General features: G+C 40.9%; 1 long non-coding RNA gene across 2 annotated transcripts; it reads left to right on the plus strand.

The window, feature by feature from the left end:
* The first annotated feature begins 177 nt into the window (after nt 1-177).
* On the plus strand, nt 178-18,115 carry LOC112962664. 2 transcript variants are annotated; one of them, XR_003252370.1, is made up of 3 exons: nt 178-550; nt 16,103-16,319; nt 17,981-18,115. It is a non-coding gene; the product is annotated as an uncharacterized LOC112962664 (long non-coding RNA). The 2 variants fall into 2 exon arrangements; XR_003252371.1 differs by having other exon boundaries at nt 16,106-16,319.
* The last annotated feature ends 245 nt before the right edge of the window (nt 18,116-18,360 follow it).

An 18,360-nucleotide genomic window follows, 5' to 3' on the forward strand; every position in this document is an offset into this window, starting at 1 on the left:
GGGGGCGGTAAAAGGCGTTTTCCCGAGCGCGGTCCGCACCGCAGCCCCCGCGGGGCCCTGGGCGATGAACGGGCCGCTCGGGGGTGCTCCGGCTTTGGGGGCAGCGCCGGCCCGGACCTGCCGATAAACATAAAACCCGCGGGGCGCCCCGGCAGGCTTGTGGAGGAGAATGAAAGGGGAAAGCAGGAGAGGGTCGGCACGCCGAGGCACCAGTCATTTCCTGAGCTGGCGAGTGTCACCAAGCGGCCTTAGGCTACGGGCTGGCTGTTCAGGGCTGAGAAACTGCCCAAGAGTGACATAATAACAAGAAGTAACTGCTTTGCCCTTTGTCGGTACTTTCAACCCCAGAGATCTTCAAAACCTTCCCAAAAAAACTTCATTGAACTGTGTTTTGTTTTGTTTTGTTTTGTTTTCCGTTTTTCTGGCAAGGAATAGGGTTGTGGTTATCCCCGTGTCAGTATTTTTCAACTTCTGGTCTGCAAGTTGTGGAAACATTTTGAACTCCCCAGAAGGGATCAGTGAAAGGAACTAGGAAAAGCCCACGAGAAGAGTAAGTATGCTTGAATCTGCTGTGCCCGTGCCCACGCTGCTATTGCAAAGCTTTTAAGCCTCTAACACTGGAATATGATCAAAAACTTGTTAGGATGCTCCAAAATTTCAGATAACTTAAATGGCTATTGCAGCAGGCATTGACAGACATCCTACTCGTAAGAAAAAAAATCATAGCTCTTACTGCCATTATTAAATGATGACTCGGCAGAATGTACATTCATAATTCTTTGAAGTTATCAATCGCACAGAGCTGGTTTGGGCGGGGAAGACTTTACAAGGCAGTTTCAGCCACTGGATTTTTTTTGCCAGAATTTTCACCAAGGAAGACTAAAATTGCCAGAAGGACTTTTAAAGATGTCTTATATTAAATGTTTGATAGAATATATTCTGGGTTAGCAGTTGTTTTAATTTATATTTTCATAAGTAATAATTCATAAGTAATAAATTCAGAATTTTCATGAGTAATATGCTACCTTACTGGCTGCTGTAGAAATGCAAAAACTAAGGCAATTAACTATACAACTTCAAACAGCAGGCATGCGTGGGTGACTTGCCCTGTATTAACTCTGTGAGGATCAACTCTCACACTGACCTTCCTCAAGTTGTAGCAATCACATTTTGAAATACTTGGTGTATGCACTTCCAGGCCTTCTGAGGACATGATAGGTATTCCAGTACTGCATTTAGCAGTATTCCCAAACTAAACTGTTCTATGAGTTGTCTTGCGATGCACTATGAAATATCTCTGAAATGAAATGGGGACTCGCCCATGCAAAGCAGCTGTTGGTAGCTGATGAAACATATCCACTTAGGACAGTGTATACCCCCTTGTGTAGATTTGATGGCTTTTAACTCAGCTGTCTTGAGTTAAAAGCTTCACTACACTTAGGTAAATTTGTGGGGGGAACTGGGGCAATGCTTCACTGAAGAAAAACCCTAAGTCTAACAGGAAAAGGTCTGATGCCGCTTCCAATACTTCCATACTTCCTCTGCCTGAGTAATCTGTCCTGAGTTAACTTTGTTTATTTTTTTGATTGTATGGTACAAGTTCCTGTGCATAGGGTAACAGTTTGCTTAAAGGCTAATATATGTGCACTTAAATATAATGAAGATGGCTGTGCATTTAAAAAAAAAACTGCTTATTTCTGTTGCAGCCATCAGATGTTAAGACTTAAGGCACTAAGCAGAGGTTGAGTATTGCCATTAGTTTGGAGTTTCTAGTCCATTGTTGCAGTTCAAATCGTATCTTAGCACACTGCTCTTCAAAGCTGGGACAGTCTGTCCTCAGGGATGCAGTGCTTCTAGAGCATAAATATTCCAAAAGCATGTGGGAATTTGGTTAGAATTTAACATGACACTAAAACCATGCAATACAGATGCATAGATCTAGCACAGGGTTTTAACATCACTGTTCTTTTGCTACTAATATGAGAAAGAAAAGCTGGACAAAAAAAAAAGCATGCATTTATCTGCTTTGACTGTTGCTTTCTTAGTATACAACGTCATTGTCTTAAACTATTATTTATTTGGACTGGAGCTGTAGCATCTAAATGTGACTGAATCTTTTGTGTAACCGATGGGTTGCCTGGAGAAGCACAGTATCTTTTCAGCCATTTGCCTCTCTTGGTTTGGCTGATCATTTACTTAAGCCAATCCTGTAGTTACACAGCAATTCTTGACTCTAAAGCCCGTTGCTTTTTTTATGTCCCCAGGAAGTTTTTCCCTGGAAAATATAAGCCTCCATTCTAAAACCTTTTTGTTCCATGTTTTCTCTACCCTAGCCCTCCCCTACACAGGCCATCCTAGCGAAGCTGGTTTGCTCAGCTTTGACTTTGACTATGCCAAGTGTCACCAAGCTAGGGGTCATAACCCCCAGTTTTGTAGCAGCAGCTACAAGCAGTGTTGTAAACCTGACGGAGTTGGGTCACAACAGAATAATTTGGGAAAATAACTAGGCCTAAACTGTGTCTGATTTAATACGCAGCTATTAAGTTTTAATATATCTCTGCCCCCTAGTCCCCAGGATGAATGTACAATGACTGAAGCATTTGCATTATGGTAACTTTCCTAGCAACTTTTTAATGATAGCCAGGGAGTTCCTCAAATCATTGTCCCATCTGGTAGAGTCAGAGTCAACCTTTAGTTGAATAATGGAAAGACAATGGATCTCAGAGAATAATGAAATGACAATGGCACTGTGTTTGAGGATGTACAGTAGATGGGATTTGATGATTTAAATCAGAATCTGCAAAAGTCCTAGGAACAGCTTGTGTTACTTCAGCTGTCTGTTCAGTCTTCATGCGCTAACATTAGCATACAGGGAGAGGGCCAGGGTCTTTCACTCCTGTCTACTAATTAAGCTGTCTTCTCTCCAACGCTGAAACAAGTTGCTTTACTTAACAACTCAAGGTTCAGTAGTTTTCACAGGTGCCAGCATTGCTTTGTACTAGTCAATTATCTCTGAATAGCTTTACACAAAGGTCTTTTTGCTGGCATCTCTCCATGATCCAGCATTTACTTCCTTCCGAATCTAGTACAGATGAACTGCTGACTACTAATTTTTCTTACATTTTATTGTTGATAAAATCTTACCATAGAACTGTTTTTCTAAAGCACATGTTTTTCTCTCTGATGGTTTGGTAGATTTATAACTTTCAGAGCAGGAAGACCATGCTGAACCTAAAAATTCTCAAGCTTTGTTTTAGTATGATCTTCTGATTTCCCGGTTAAGTGTAACTGAAGTAAATACCTTCCTTATCTTGGTGTGTTTCCTGTTAGCCAGCAAAGTGTTGTCCAGCTAGGTTGTCAACCGTCTTGATAGTGTTTCTTAGTACCACTACAGGACCTGCTACTACTGCTATTTTTAAGTAGTTGTATATAACTTTTTATTCTTCAGCAGTGTTTCATCAGCAGAAAAATCCAGGTTTTGCAACTATTTTGCATGTGTCCATGTAATACCAATGTCTCTGTTTATCTATAGCTATGTCAAGTATCTCCATGGGATCCCTGCTATGAAGGATAGGACTGTAAGTTTGTGCAGCTATTAAGTGGTTTCTACAAGTTGATTACATTAATAAGATCTAGGTATTATTAGTGATCATAAGAATACGTATTTGAATGATTGCCCTATGCAGCAATTCGGACTGCTATTCTCTAAGACTTGCATTAACTGTTTCTTTCATTTTGTGCAATAGCAAGCTGGGAAGACCTTCCATGTGACAGAAAATAGTATGTTTTTCTGGGGAGGGGTTTTTTGACAATGAATCTGTATTTTCACTAACTGGGTGGAGTCTGTCTTTCTCCAGTCTTCACTGAAGAATTCTTGCCAGCTTTGCACAGGTGGTGGGTCAAGTTTACTAGTTTTGCTGCTCTGCTTTGACTGTTGCCTACCATTCTGTATGTCCAATTTTGTTTGGATTCTTTGTGTGTGTGTGTTGGGTTTTTTTAAGCTGATTATTAGGTATTAATCTATTAGTCTAAAACCTATGATTTTGACATCTAGACTGGGCTAGAGCTAATGTCAAATTGTTTGTACTCATTTATTTCATCAAAATCAGGTTCTGAAGCGGACTGAGGCTTTTGAGGACTTCTCAGAAAAACTCTTATAACTAAAACATGTGGTCAGAACTTTCTGTTCCAAATCAAAGATTGCAGTGTCTCTCATCTGAAACATCCTTGTTGGAGTCCAGCATAGTAGGGCCAGATCAAATTAAAGTTTGAGCTGGTTAGTTAAAAAACTTGAATCTTGGGCACCTAGTTTTTATGTAGCGGAGTTCAAACCATCATATACCATGCAGGAGAAAACTTGGATTGCTCCACTGAGGTGTCCAATAGGGAGCACACAGCATGCTCCTGTGACTTATAGCTGAGCTCAGGCATGCTCGAGAGGCATGTCTGAAGAGCCAGGAATAAAACCACAGATCTCTTTCATAGATGCAGGTATCTGTAATGTCTTCTTTAAATACTGAAATTTTGCTGCTGATCTCATATCTTTATGGCAAAACATGGTTAAAGTCCTTTCGTAGGGAAAGGTGGACCTGAGTTCAACTACCACTTCAGCCTATTGAGGTTTAACTGTGTATCTCCCTCTTACTAGGACAGTGCCGTAGCTGCACAGCTGACTTCAGTATTTTTTTTCTAAGTCCTGCCTGTTTCTTTCAGTTTGACTGTTTCTTTATATTCCGTCTCTGGCCTGTTTCGTGGTTCAAGTTGGAATTTTACACTGCATTTCTTGTTTGTTTTCAGTTCTGTAATACATGCTTATGGATGTTTTTCTTTACCAGTATCATGTTTAAAATTGATGCTCATTTTCTTTTTCACTATGGTATTGCAATGCTGTGGATGCTGCTGGACTTGTATCCATATATCTGAACAGATGACCTGAGTCTCAATTTACTACAGATGTAGTGAGTCCGATTTTTTTTTTTTTTCCACTACTTTCTGGTGAAATTTGTTTCTTTTATAGATGTGTTTTTGAGGAAAAGGGGTCTTGCAAGAAGAAGTCAGAGCAAAAATAATGCACTGAACCTTTCTTCATTTCAGTTGATGAACCTCAGCCAAGGCATCCTTGTTGCTCTTTTCATTTCTTGGTTGTTGCACCCTATTTCAGTGTTAGCTGTAGCAGGAATCCATTCATGCTGGGCTGTTCTGTCAAACACACTGAGAAGTGTCAATTGGAGAACTCATCTTCATCCATACAGTTCTGTTTGAACTTGACTCTGTGGCTGATATCTTTATGAATTCTGTATGTGTGATATTTTGATGGATGCATTCCCAGCTGATGAGTGACTTTATTGCATCCTTGGATGGTGATCACTGCTGTTCTCTTACAGCTCTTCATAGAATGAATGTACATATCTTCAGTTCTACCTAATAAATGCCATTGATTTATAAAGACCTGACCTGTCAAATCTGAAAATCCTGTGCTTCAACAGCCTAGTCAAATTGAAGTATGATTGCCAGGGCAGGAGCTTGTTAGGTTGTTTTATTATTTCTCTACTCTTTACTAAAGAACTTTTAACATATGGAAGTGTTCAGTGCGAACCAATAACTGGAGCCAGTCCAAAGCAACTTCTGTGTATTGTCCATGTTATGTAGTAGCACTGTTTTGGATTGTGGTGCCATTTCTTTAAAGAAAGTTAATAAGCTGATAAAGGTTAGAGAGTTATTACTTTTGTAGCTGGGAACAGACAAAGGGCTGCCCCACTTACTCTGTGACAGCTGGTATTTCAGTTCACAAGGAGTGTCAGCCCTCATGCTGCTTTTCTGCGTGAGCTATGTCATCAGCTGCAAGAATGTGAAGCCATAAGGTGAGTCTGCAAACAAAGCAGGGGACTGGAGTGAAACATGCTTATCCGGGAAGCTTCTCTACATCTTCATTCTGCTTACTGGAAATAATGTTAATTATTTCAAGAAAAAAGCAGTTAGGCAGGTTGCTGCACACTCATGACCTGTATGTGCACCCTTGGCATCAAGATGTTGAGGAAGGTCATTCGCACTGGCTGGCAATCGACTCCAGAACATGAGACAACACCCTTAAGTATATAGGAGACAGGAAGACGCTATCACTTGGATAACATAATCTTAACCAAACAGCAGTTGCATGAACGAGGGCAGGACCAGGCACAAGTCAAGTCCCACTCACTGCTCATGTAGGCTTTGGTTTGATGCTTAGCACACAGAAGGCATACTCAGAAAACATAAGGTAGGAATGACAGCTGCCAAAAACTAACAGTTTCTTTCAAATGTAGATCCTCGCCTTGATAGGGAAGTTGAACCTCTGTCTCAAAACAAGCAGGAAGTTATAGCTTGGATAAATGGTTATCCTTACTACTTTCCTAGAGAATATCTACCTGGTGCTGAAGTTCTTTGTTGGCTTAGTCAGAAATGACAGTTCTTCAGGGGTTTCTTCAGGCATGGCAGTGGCTGTGGCCTATTCTGCAAAGGGGCAAATCCTTTCTGAAACTGCTAGGAAGAAACCCTGCTAGAAGATCCTTGGAGAGATTTCCCAGCCTCTTAGTAGCTAGGTAGGGTAGTTAGATCATGCCTTGTTTTCCGGAGTGAAACTGGAATAGAAACTTGAGTCTCATCCTAAGCCCCCTGCTCTTCCCTCTCCCCCACCCAGTCATTTCTTCCTATGGCTACGCTGTGGTTCACTCTTCCTCAGCTGCCCCTGTGACTTGAGAGGTTTGCACTATAAACATGATCACTGAAATGATTCTGTTTATAAATAACAGCCTTCTGCTTTTTTTTTTTTCCAAGGTTTATTTTTAGCTTGATGCAGCCACTTGAGAGGCTGTGGTGTGCGTAAACAGGGTTGATGAAACAGTGTAATATGGAGGGGAAAAACTCCTTAGGTGGCTTCATTAAATAAGGTGTATCATGTAACTACTCCCTTCTGCACAGTCAGACACCCATTTGGTGTCTGCTTGTTTCATTTTGCGAGAAAAGATAGACAAAAAGTGCCAGGTGGGCTTAACTATTTTGAGTCGCAAACACTGCAAATGTCCAGCTGCTGGAGGTCACTGGTTCACTGAGGACACGTGGACTGTAGAAATCATTCTGGGTTAGCTTCTTGCATACGTGGTGATCTTGATATATGTTCTCTCCTCTGGTCTGGAAGTTGGATGTCTACAACGAAGACTGCTTCCAACAAAGTTTTGGGGAGTAGGTTGCCTCTGGGGAAATGAGCACCTAGCGAATGATTTCCTGTCCCTGCGGTACATAAAGGGCCTTACATCCTGATTAGTTGGGTTGAGCATGACAGAGAGGTCATCAGCCGTGGTGCCATACTGTTATCTTATCTGATTCCATTATCTCTAGCTACTGCTTTTTGAGTTGAAAAGAAATGTTGTGATAGGGGTAGGAATGGCAGATTCAGGCCCAAGGTCACTAAAGCCGTAAAAAGCAGGAATACAGATAATCAGGTTTCCATAGGTTCTCATGGTTATGAAAGTGTATATACTGGAAATAGAGGCCATCTGTTATCTATCTGACAGGAGGGGAGACTAGTGTTTTGCTGTTCAAAGTGCTCCAGATGTTTGACTTGTGTGAAATTGATTAAACACCTCAATAATCATATGTTCCCAAAACATTCCCTTGTTGAAAACAAACACAAGATTGCTATTTCATAACAGATAAGATACTAATGAATTCATTAGTCCATGGAGTAAATCTTTAGAGGCTAAAAAATTTTATTTTTCACAAGCACCTGAAGAATAAAATAACTTTTATCAGTTGCACGATCTTTTTTTTAGGTCTGTTTTGTTACAATTTTCGAAGATAAGTATCTCTGTACCTCACACATTGTTATTATGCTCCTGCCAGTTGGTAAAAGATGACTTCATGTAGCAATCTCACTTTCCATGTGGATTAGAATGGAAATTTTGCCTGTCTAAAGGCTGAGTAGGAATTCAAAATCCTGATTTTTTTTTTTGATTTTTTTTTTTTAAGCAAAGGTTCACCAGAATATCTCCTGGAGTGCATTTCTTAGCTTAGGACCTACACAAGGAAAATTCTGTTTGGTTCATAAGTTGTTTCTAAACTGTGAAGCTTTACATGAAGGCTACAGATCTAAACCTATCTAAATAATAATTCATTAGTGGATTTACTGAGAGTAGTGGAGAAGGAAGAGGGATGATGAGCACAACCCAAGGAAACTAAACAATCTCATTCCTTATGACCCCACCCAATCATTTTTGCTTTGTGCTTGTATTTAAAAAAAAAAAAAAAAAAACACTTCTATTCCTTATGACCCCACCCAATCATTTTTGCTTTGTGCTTGTATTTAAAAAAAAAAAAAAAAAAAAAAACACTTCTATTCCAGCTTGGTATTGTTTTAGGATCACTCAAAGGTGATAAATGGAAGGGCGTATGGTACTGGGGAATTAGGCCAGAGAGGAATGAAATAAATGAAAGAATTTGGTCTTAAAACTTCCTCGGTTTCTGTGTCTGGCCTGTCCAGACACCAGGAATGGACCTTACAGTAACTCTGCTTCCTGGTGTACTTTTGGGAGAGCATATTTTATACAGAGTGACAACCCTTTGACTGATGGCAGTCACCTTTACTTGTAAACCTAAAGATACAGAATATTTCATAAACTTTGCAGTTCATAGGTTTCCACAGCACAAATATATTTTCCTAATATAACACAATGTACGTTTCACCCACGATCTTCCAGTATTTAAAGCAGCAAGCAGTTCTATGCTTAGCCACCAGAAGAAAGGTTTTCTGCTCTTCTAAAATAGGCAAGTCAATGGATCTACCTACTAGTCAGGTTAGTTATGCAGTTCAGAGGAACAAGACTGTCCCATTCCATAGTTATAAGCCTACTAAGGCTGCAGTAGCCGCACAACAACCTTGTGTTTCCATAATTTTTTTGTCGTATGTAATGTTTTGAATCTGAAGAATGAGCTAGTATCCATTTTATATTTGAATGTTCACAGTGTCCAAATCATGGTCCATAGAAATTTTTTGGCTGTATTCTTGTTTATGTAGACCAAACCAAAAATCATTGTGATCTACAAGAATTAGTGTAGATGGCTTGACAATCCTGCTTTATTGTCTAAGATTGGGAAGAGAAAGTACTTAATAATCGTTAGTGATGGTGTTGTAAAGTGATGTTTACTTCACTTTTTTTTTTTTCTTTAACACCTCCAATTTGATAACAGCAGTAAAGACATAAGAACAGGCCTTTATCAGTCAGATAAAGAATCGCCAACACTTAAGTCTCTTGCATACAGCTTTTAACTACTTCAGCTTAACTCTTATCTGGCTGATAAAGTTAATGGCAGTGTTTCTTACAGCTTATTAATTTGAATCCTTGCTGCTAAGTTCAAAGGTTGTCCAAAAGCAGTATTCCACTGTTAATTCAGACCCACAGATGCCCAAAGATCATCTCTCTCTTGCTTTGGACAGGTCTGGGAGTTTTCAGAAGTAATAGTCCTCACGGAAATGAAAACATACATGAAAAAGGCTGCTTTTGCTCTTCCTTGAGCATCTTGGGAGTGATGGACAGGCTTAATTTCCAAGCCTTGGTTATCTTTGCTGAATAGCAGTATAATGATTTGTCAGAAAACACTTGGAAACACTACCAAACATCACAAAATGCTGCTAATCTGATGCTCTGTGGAGGCATGTATTGTCTGTTGTAAACACAAGCTTCTCTGTCCTTATTGTTCTGTGTTCACTTTTGTAAAAGAAGTGGGTGACATTAGAGACTTTCATCTTCATCGTATTGTCCATTGCTTAGTATTCAAAATGATCGTCAGAGTACGTGGTTTTGGGGGGCTGTTAAAATGAACTTAGTATCATGGCATGGAATCCAGCAAATGATACCTCCGACTCTAGTTGCTGGGTAGATTTAGGATCTCTTTTAAATGCATGTTCAGAGTTACTTGTATTTCAGTTTGCGCCCATTGCCGCCTGTCCTGTCACTGGGCACCAATGAGAAGAATCTGGCTCCCTCTTCTTTACTCCCTCCCATCAGCTCTTTGTACCCGTTGATAAGATCTCCTCTCAGCCTTCTCTTCTCCAGGCTGAACAGTCCCAGTTTTCTTAGACTCTCCTCATATGAGAGCTGCTCCAGTCCCTTAATCATCTTTGTAGCCTTTCCCTGGACTTGCTCCAGAATGACAATGTCTTTCTTGTACTAGGGAGCCCAGAACTAGACCCAGTATTCCAGATGTGGCCTCACCAATGCTGAGCAGAGGGGAAGGATCACCTCCTTCAGCCTGCTGGCAATATTCTGCTTAATGCAGCCCAAGATGCTGTTGGCCTGCTTTGCTGCAAGGTCACATTGCTGGCTTATATTGAAATTGTTGTCCACCAGGACTCCCAGCTCCTTCTCTGCAAAGCGGCTTTCCAGCCAGTCTGTCTCCTGCCTGTACTGGTGCATGGGATAATTCCTCCCTAGGTGCCAGACTTTGTATTTCCCTGTGTTGAACTACATGAGGTTCCTCTCTGCCCATTTTTCCAGCCTGTCAAGGTCCTTCTGAATGGCAGCACAGCCATCTGATGCATCAACCGCTCCTTTCGGTTTTGTATCATGTGCAAACTTGCTGAGGGTGCACTCTGTCCCATCATCCAGGTCATTAATGAAGATGTTAAACAGCACTGGCCCCAATATCAACACCAGGTCACACTACCGGTGACTGGCCTCTAGCTGGACTTTGAGCTGTTGATCACAGCCCTTTAAGCCTAGCATTTCAGCTTGTTTTCAGTCTACCTTGCTGTCCACTTACCTAGCCTGTACTTCGTCAGTTTGTCTGTGAGGTTGTTATGGGAGGCAATGTCAAAAGTCTTACTAAACTTGAGATAAAGAATATCCACGGCTCTTGCCTCATCTACCAAGCCAGTCATCTCATTGTGGGAGACTATCAAGTTGGTCAGGCATGATTTCCCCTTCATAAATCCATGATGACTACTCCCAGTCACCTTCTTGCCCTTAATATGTTTGAAAATGGTTTCCAGGACTGTTTGCCCTGCCACCTTCCCAGGAGTGGAGGTAAGGCTGACCAGCCTGGAGTTCCCTAGTTCTTCCTTCTTGCCCATCTTGAAGATAGGAATGACATTTCTTCCAGTCCTCAGGAACCTCTCCTGATCACCATGACCTTTCAAAGATAATTGCAAGTGGCCTTGCAATAACATTGGCCAGCTCCCTCAGCGCTCATGGGTGCATCCTGTTAGGGCCCATGGACTTGTACACATCCAGTTTGTTTAAATGTTCCCTAACCTGATCCTTCTCCACTGAAGGTAAGTCTTCTGTGCTCCAGGCTTTCCCACTGGTCTCAGGGACCTGGGATTGCTGAAGGCCAGTCTTGCCAGTAAAGACCAAATCAAAGAAGGCATTGGGTACTTTGTCCTGTTCCATATGCTTTGTCACCAGGTCCCCTGCCCCATTCAGCAGAGGTCCCATGTTTTCTGTAGTCTTTTGGTGCTCATACACCTGTAGAAGTCCTTCTTGCTGCTCTTCATTTCCCTCACCAGATTCAACTCCAGATGGACTTTGGCTTTCCTAAACTTGTCCCTGCACACTTGAACAGTGTCTCTATATTCTTTCCAGGTCACCTGTCCTTGTTTCCACCTCTTGTGTGCTTCCTTTTTGCATGTGAGTTGTATCAGGAGCTCTCTGTTCATCCATGCAGGCTTCCTGCCATTCTTGCTTGACTTTCTGCTCATCAGGATGGACCATTTTTGAGCTTGGAGTAAGTGATCCTTGAAAATCAGCCAGTTCTCCTGAACTTCTCTTCTCTCCAGGACCATATCTCATGGGCTTCTTCTAAGCAGGTCCTGAAACAGGCCAAAGTCTGCTCTCCTGAAGTCTAGGGCTATTATCCTGCTATCTGTGTTATTCTGTCCACTCAGGATCCTGAACTCCACCATCTCATGGTTACTGCAGCCCAAGCTGCCCCTGACCTTCATACCACTGACCAATTCTTCCTTTTTTGTACGTATGAGGTCCAGCAGAGCACCTCTCCTCATTGGCTCCTTCACCACTGGTGTCAGGAAGCTATCATCAGTGCACTCCAGGGACCTTTAGGAATTGCCTATGCTATGCTGTGTTGCCCCTCCAGTATCTGCTCGATCAGGGTGCGTACAGTCCCCCATGAAGACCAAGACCTGTGAATGTGAGGCTTCTTACCATTGTCTGAAGGCCTCATATACTTCTTCCTGATCAAGTAATCTGTAGAAGGCACCCACCACAATGTTGCCCACGTTGGTCTGCCCTCTAATCCTAACCCCTAAGCTCTTAGTTGGCCCCTCACCCATCCCTAGGCGGAGCTCCATGTGTTCCCATTGCTCTCTCAGATAAAGGGCCTCCTCACCTTCCTCACCTGTCCTTCCTAAAGAGCCTGTATCCATCCACTGCAGCACTCCAGTCATGTGAGCTATCCCACCACGTCTCTGTGATTCCAATGAGATCGTAGCCCTGCAACTGTGTGCAGACCTCTAGTTCTTGTTTGTTCCCCATGCTGTGTGCAGCAATGTACAGGCACTTCAAAGAGGCACTCAGTTGTGCTGATTTCTCAGAAGAGGTATGAGTACTTTCCCCACGATACTGTCCTTTAGGCACTCATTTATGTGCATGCACTTGAGGAGGCCCTTCAGCCCTATATTTTTTTAGCATGAGGTCTCTCCTATTCACATCACCCTGCAGCATTTGCTTGCCAATGCATTCCACCACTTCCTCATTTGATTGTTGGTCACCATCTCCCTTCCCCATCATTCCTATTTTAAAGCCCTCCTCACCAGACTGGCCGGCCTGTTGGAAAAGATGCTTTTGCCCCACTTGGTCAAGTGTATCCAATCTCTTCCAAGCAGTCTTCATTCCTCGAAGAGGATTCCATGGTCATAAAAGCCGAATTCCCATTGTTGATGCCAGCCACACAACCAGTTGTTGACCTGCTGGGTCCAGCTACTCCTGTTCAAGCCCTTCCCCTCCCTGGAAGGATCAAGGAAAAAGCTACCTGGGCTCCCATTAGATCCTTTGCTCTGACCTTCTCTGTCTTGCAGTGCTCAAGACTTGGCTTGATAGAAGGGTATTGGGGCAAAACATGATCCAGCAGAAGCATGTCTTGATTTGAAGCCATCAGCAGCTACCTCTCTCCTTAGCAGACTGTTTTGCTGGATAATCTCTCTCATTGTTTCTAAATGAGCAAGAATTCTTTCCATTCGCTTAACTTCAGCTCTGCCACTGGTAGGGGGTATGTCTTTTTCCACTAGATTAAAAAATATCACATTAAGTAAACTCTGTTACTTTCTTTCTGTGATGCTACATGTATGCTATGACCTCTGCTGTTTAGATAGATTAAGATAAACAGTTAAGTTAGTCTGTGTGTACTCACTGTCTAGCCTCAAAGGGTTTCTGTAGATGTTAGATCATGCTCATAGTTCTTGTAAGAGAAATTTGTCTACTGTTCATCTCTTCAGTTTCACTGGGCAGGAGTTAATACACTCGCATTCATGGGTAGCTCACTGTCTGTAACAGATACAAAATAAGAAGGGGTACTTGCAGTTAGCTAGACATTGATATGCAGAATCAAACATACAGGTGTATGGAAGGCATTGCTCTAAATATGAAATAAGATCCATGTGACAATATGGGGTTGAGAAAAAAATGGAGGGCTAGTCAGATGGGAATTGCTGGTAGAAGGATCCTATAGTAATGCTGGCAGGATCAAAAACTGCAGGTAGAAAAAAGCTGTGTGATATAGTGATGCTAAGGGATACTATCTGCTAAACAGTAGTGTCACAAAGTATCATTCAGGCTTGTCAGTGAGCTGAAACCATGAAAAAATGCAAGAGAAGCTCAAAATGTGTTTCAGGAGCACAAAGGTAATGTAACTAGGTAACTAGCTCTGATAGCCCTCTTGACAAGGTACTGTTCTTACAAACATGTTTTAGATACCTTATTTCATGGGATAAAACTGTGGTAAATTTTGAATATGATGTAAAGAAAAAATATAATTTGGGTAAAAATATCCTTTTCTGACTATGTAGGCAAAATCTGGCTTACAAAATGATGAGAACTGAAGAGATGCTAAGCCATATCTCTCATAAAAGGGAAAGAATAGTAAGCCCTGGGTGGAAAATTCCAGCACCTTTGTCAGACTGAAGGGTTACGTAGTAATAGGGATATTTTGATGCTGGGCTGATTGTATTTGCTGACTCAGACTGCTGGACTAATCACAGTAAGCTTTGTTTGAGTGTTTAGCTGATAATTTGTTTAATTTCTGTGCAGTTACCCCTTTCTAGGAAAGTATTGATGAGCTAAAAACTGAGCACCTCTGGGTCAGCTGTCATGGTTAAAGGCAAACATATGCTTAAGTGCCTTGCTGGACTTGAGCCCAAGAGCCTGGTTCAAAATTATGGCTCTATTTCCTATGACTTCAATAGATCAAGCTGTAACTAATATTTCTATCCAGATTAGAATAACTGTGGTAAGATTCAGTTTAAAACAGATGTATTTTCTGCTTATCATTTAACTCCCAGCATGTTAAAAACATCTATTAGTATGTTTACTTCCTATTTTTCTGCTGAAAAAATGACTGTATCTGTTGAATCAGACTTTTCCAAACATTTTGCAAGTTGAAGTATCTTGCTTGTTGTCAAGTTTCCGCTCCAAGCATGGACCAGCAACTCAGTCAAATGGAAAAAAAAGAAAGAGGTGCAAGGCAAAAATATCCTCCAGAGTGCTACAGGAGAAAGCTGAAGCTTGGGACCTTCTACAGTTAAAGTAAAGTTACTAGAAAATCTTGAGCACATTCACACACACAGAATATCAATTCTAATGATCTATGGGTCAGTAGATTTGTGTCTGTGCAAGGTTATTGTAGAAACATTTTGGCAAATTCCTGTTCTGCTTCCTAGAATTAAGGACGTTGGAGGGAAGCAGTAGGTAGGAAGGGCTGCAGCCTCCTCCCTGGAGAGGTTTCATAGGACATACTTCCTAGGTTCTGTACAGCTTCTCTTGATCAAGGTTACCAACAACTACACAGCCCCTGGAAAAGACCTTGGAGCTCTGAAGAGACTTGAGTCTTACAGTGTTATAATATACATCGTGGCCTATGGCAATCACTGCTGTCCTTTCACAGCTTCTGGGTTGCTGAAATTAAACTGGGATCTGTTCTTTACTTTTAAATTTGGAAAAGTTTGCTTTTTGTTAGGCTCCGCCTTATCACTTTACGCTCACTGTCTGTTATCAGATGTAGTACTAGTCAGCATCTCTACTTAATAATATGGCAGTCCTGTCATTTTACTCAGAGCTACATTTCTTGCCCCATATTTCTAGAAGTAGCCAATGCAGAGCAAGGGATTAACAGAGTATCTCCTGAAGACTCTCAGATGTTTATGGCAATGAATCAGATGAGTGGATGTTTACATATTTTCTGGCTTGTTACTTCTCTGACTTTGTTGTACATCTCCTGACTCCCACTGTAGTGAGTTCAGGACTCAGATTAGCCATAAGTGACACAAGCATTGAAAGAATAAATCTTTGAAAGTAAAGATGTTTGCCTCCTCGAGACACTTGCTGTCTGGTAAAAGAACCCTCTGAAACAGAGGGAGAAGAAGGCGAGTGAACACTTGTAGGAAGCAACTGGTTCTCTGGAAAAAAAGTGGCTTTCTCAGTGTTAAAATAGGAGTTCTCTCTTCTGGAGATGGACATGACAGTTTTAAGTAAGCAGGAAGTAACTCAGCAATAAAGTAATCTCCCTTAGATGCTGAAATTTCTTTTAAAAACTGAGGAGGGAGATAGCAGATAAGCATTAATATAACCTTCTAATTTTGTGTTTCTGTAATTACTTACAGAGTAATTAATGCAAAAGCTTTCTTTACCTAAGAGAAGCATAAAAATAATGGCTCCTGCATAATAAAGATCATGAGTGTGACTTATTTACTTACTGCTGTAACACAGGCTGTCTAATCAGTGCATTTAAATTGCATTCACAATACTTGTATCCAGCTTGTCAAAATATGCTCTTTAAAAGGAAATGCCAAACCAGAGGTTCAAAAAAATAACGTTCAGTGATCAAACTTTTTGTACACAAGCAGGTTTTTCAAAGGAGACTGCAGAACTCTTCTTCCTTCGTTCCTGCTTGCTGAGATCAACTATGGAACATGCTCAAGAACATGAAGCATGTCTTGAGCAAACCCAGAAGTATCATGTGAAGAGACCAATATACAACCAAGAGCTCTTGCAAGGACAGCTGCGCAGACGGGAAAGAACTCCTCAGACCTTTAGACAGAGGATTGCACATTCTTGTCGGTAGGGTTTTGTGTCTTAATCTTTATTTTGTCTGTTAAAACCGTAGTAATTCTTAATCGATTCATACGCGTAGCTGGTAATTCCTTTGAAGAAACCTAAAAGATAAAAATAGTAGTTTTACTTTGTTTATTCAGGAAAACTGTAATAAAGTTCTAAGTGTTCTTATATGCTAATACATAGCTATATTACACAATGTTGGATAAATTAGTTGAATTGCCTTTGTCAAAGTGAAAAGGAAAAATAAGCAGCATAGAAATATGAAGTATTAGTCAAGTCACCTGACACATGATTTCATAAGCCTTAAATACAAGTGCCAGAAAAATATCTGGCCTTTTTATGTGGAAATACCTATGGCCAAATTTGTGCTTCACATGATCCTTTCACAGAGGAAGAGTGGAAACATATGACTGCCATGTAGAAATCTAAATTATTAGCCTAATAAGGATTTTGCAGAGATGCTCTGTCACTTTTAACTAATCATCTTGGAATCTAAATATCATCTGATTAGACAGGAAATAATGTTTTAAACTGTGCAGCTCTCTGGCTCCGCCAGAACCAGAGGAGAATGAAGAGGAACTTCTGCCAGTTAAGTCTTCATTAACTTTACATTTATCAGTGCTTCATGTGCAGAGTTGACTCAGTTCCGTGTCTGAACCTTGCTCTGCAAGGCAACAAATAATTTCTGCCTGACGGCTTGTCTGTTAAATGTTCCAGTTCACATGATCTGACATTTGGAGACTTGCTTTGGTTAATGAAATGGCTGTTCCAATGGTAGTGGCACTTAATTTCACCTCAAGAAAATGTATCTACCCCAAACTTGGAAACATGCTAACAAATCTCTGCAGTTCTCTTGCAGTTTCCCTACACAGTGAAGGATTTATATGCTGCTAGTGCTATATTCTTACCCAAGGTTAAATTTTCTTAGCACAGTGCAATCAGAGTATGATGCATGGGAGTACTGGATAGAGATAGAACTTTATTTCCTGACTCTAATCATTTGTAATGACTCAGGATTTCAAAAGGTTAATAACCCTACTACAAGACACGAGGATCAATGTTGCTGACTTTAGTACCTTTCTCTTCAGGGTAAAGAAGGGATATGTGCTTGAACAGCTTTAAAATTAACCTATCAGTATCAGTGATAGTAAAAAGCATTAGTAAAATGATAGTAAAAATATTATAATAGTATAAAATACTATAATAAAAAATAGTAGTCAAGAGCATACAAATAGTAAATAAAAATAGTAAAAAGCATTGTGAAGTGCTTTGAGGTCTATGAGTGAAAAACACCATCAAAAAGCAAGTTATCCTAAAGGGATTGTTGCTATAGAAATGATTTCAACAAAAAGTATTGTGTGACTGCCCGGTTGTGCATGGACCTGAATAGTTTCACTTCCAACTGAAATCCAGTCACATGACTGTGATTTTCTTCTCCTGCTCCATAAGATTTGTGAGCAGCAGCCAACATGTGATAAATAACTAAATTAACCGGCACCATTAGTTGTTTTTGCTTAAGCTTAGGCAAGAAATCACTGTAATCAGTGCTCTGAGCCTGCCTTTAATGGAGCTGTTTCCCTAGACGGGGATGAAAGATATGATTTCTTTTCCCTATTTGTGCTCTGCAAGTATTTAACTTTTTTCTTTCTGCTTTCTATTTTCAGTTGTTCTTCTAAGAAAGCCAAGTCTCATCTTTACAGTTTCTTACCAATTTTAAAATGGCTTCCCCACTACCCAGTGAAGGAATATTTATTAGGAGATATTATCTCAGGTATAAGCACTGGGGTTATGCAGCTTCCTCAGGGTGAGTATCTCTTTGGGTTTTATTTATTCGGTTTTTTTTGCTTTTCCCATGTATGCTTTTATGGTAGTGCTTAGCTTCCTGAACAGGTGCCCATGAAAATAGGCTGTGCATTTCAGAGGTGTGCTTGAAGGTCAGTACAGCATTCTGCAGACCATCCCATAATGATTCCCTTGAAACTGCAAGTCAGTGGTATGCAGCAAACTCTCTGGAAGAAGCTTACTCTTCTGACCAATACCCACA

Source organism: Apteryx rowi, unplaced genomic scaffold (genome assembly GCF_003343035.1).
Source record: "Apteryx rowi isolate R43461 unplaced genomic scaffold, aptRow1 scaffold_151, whole genome shotgun sequence".
Taxonomy (NCBI): Eukaryota; Metazoa; Chordata; class Aves; order Apterygiformes; family Apterygidae; genus Apteryx; species Apteryx rowi.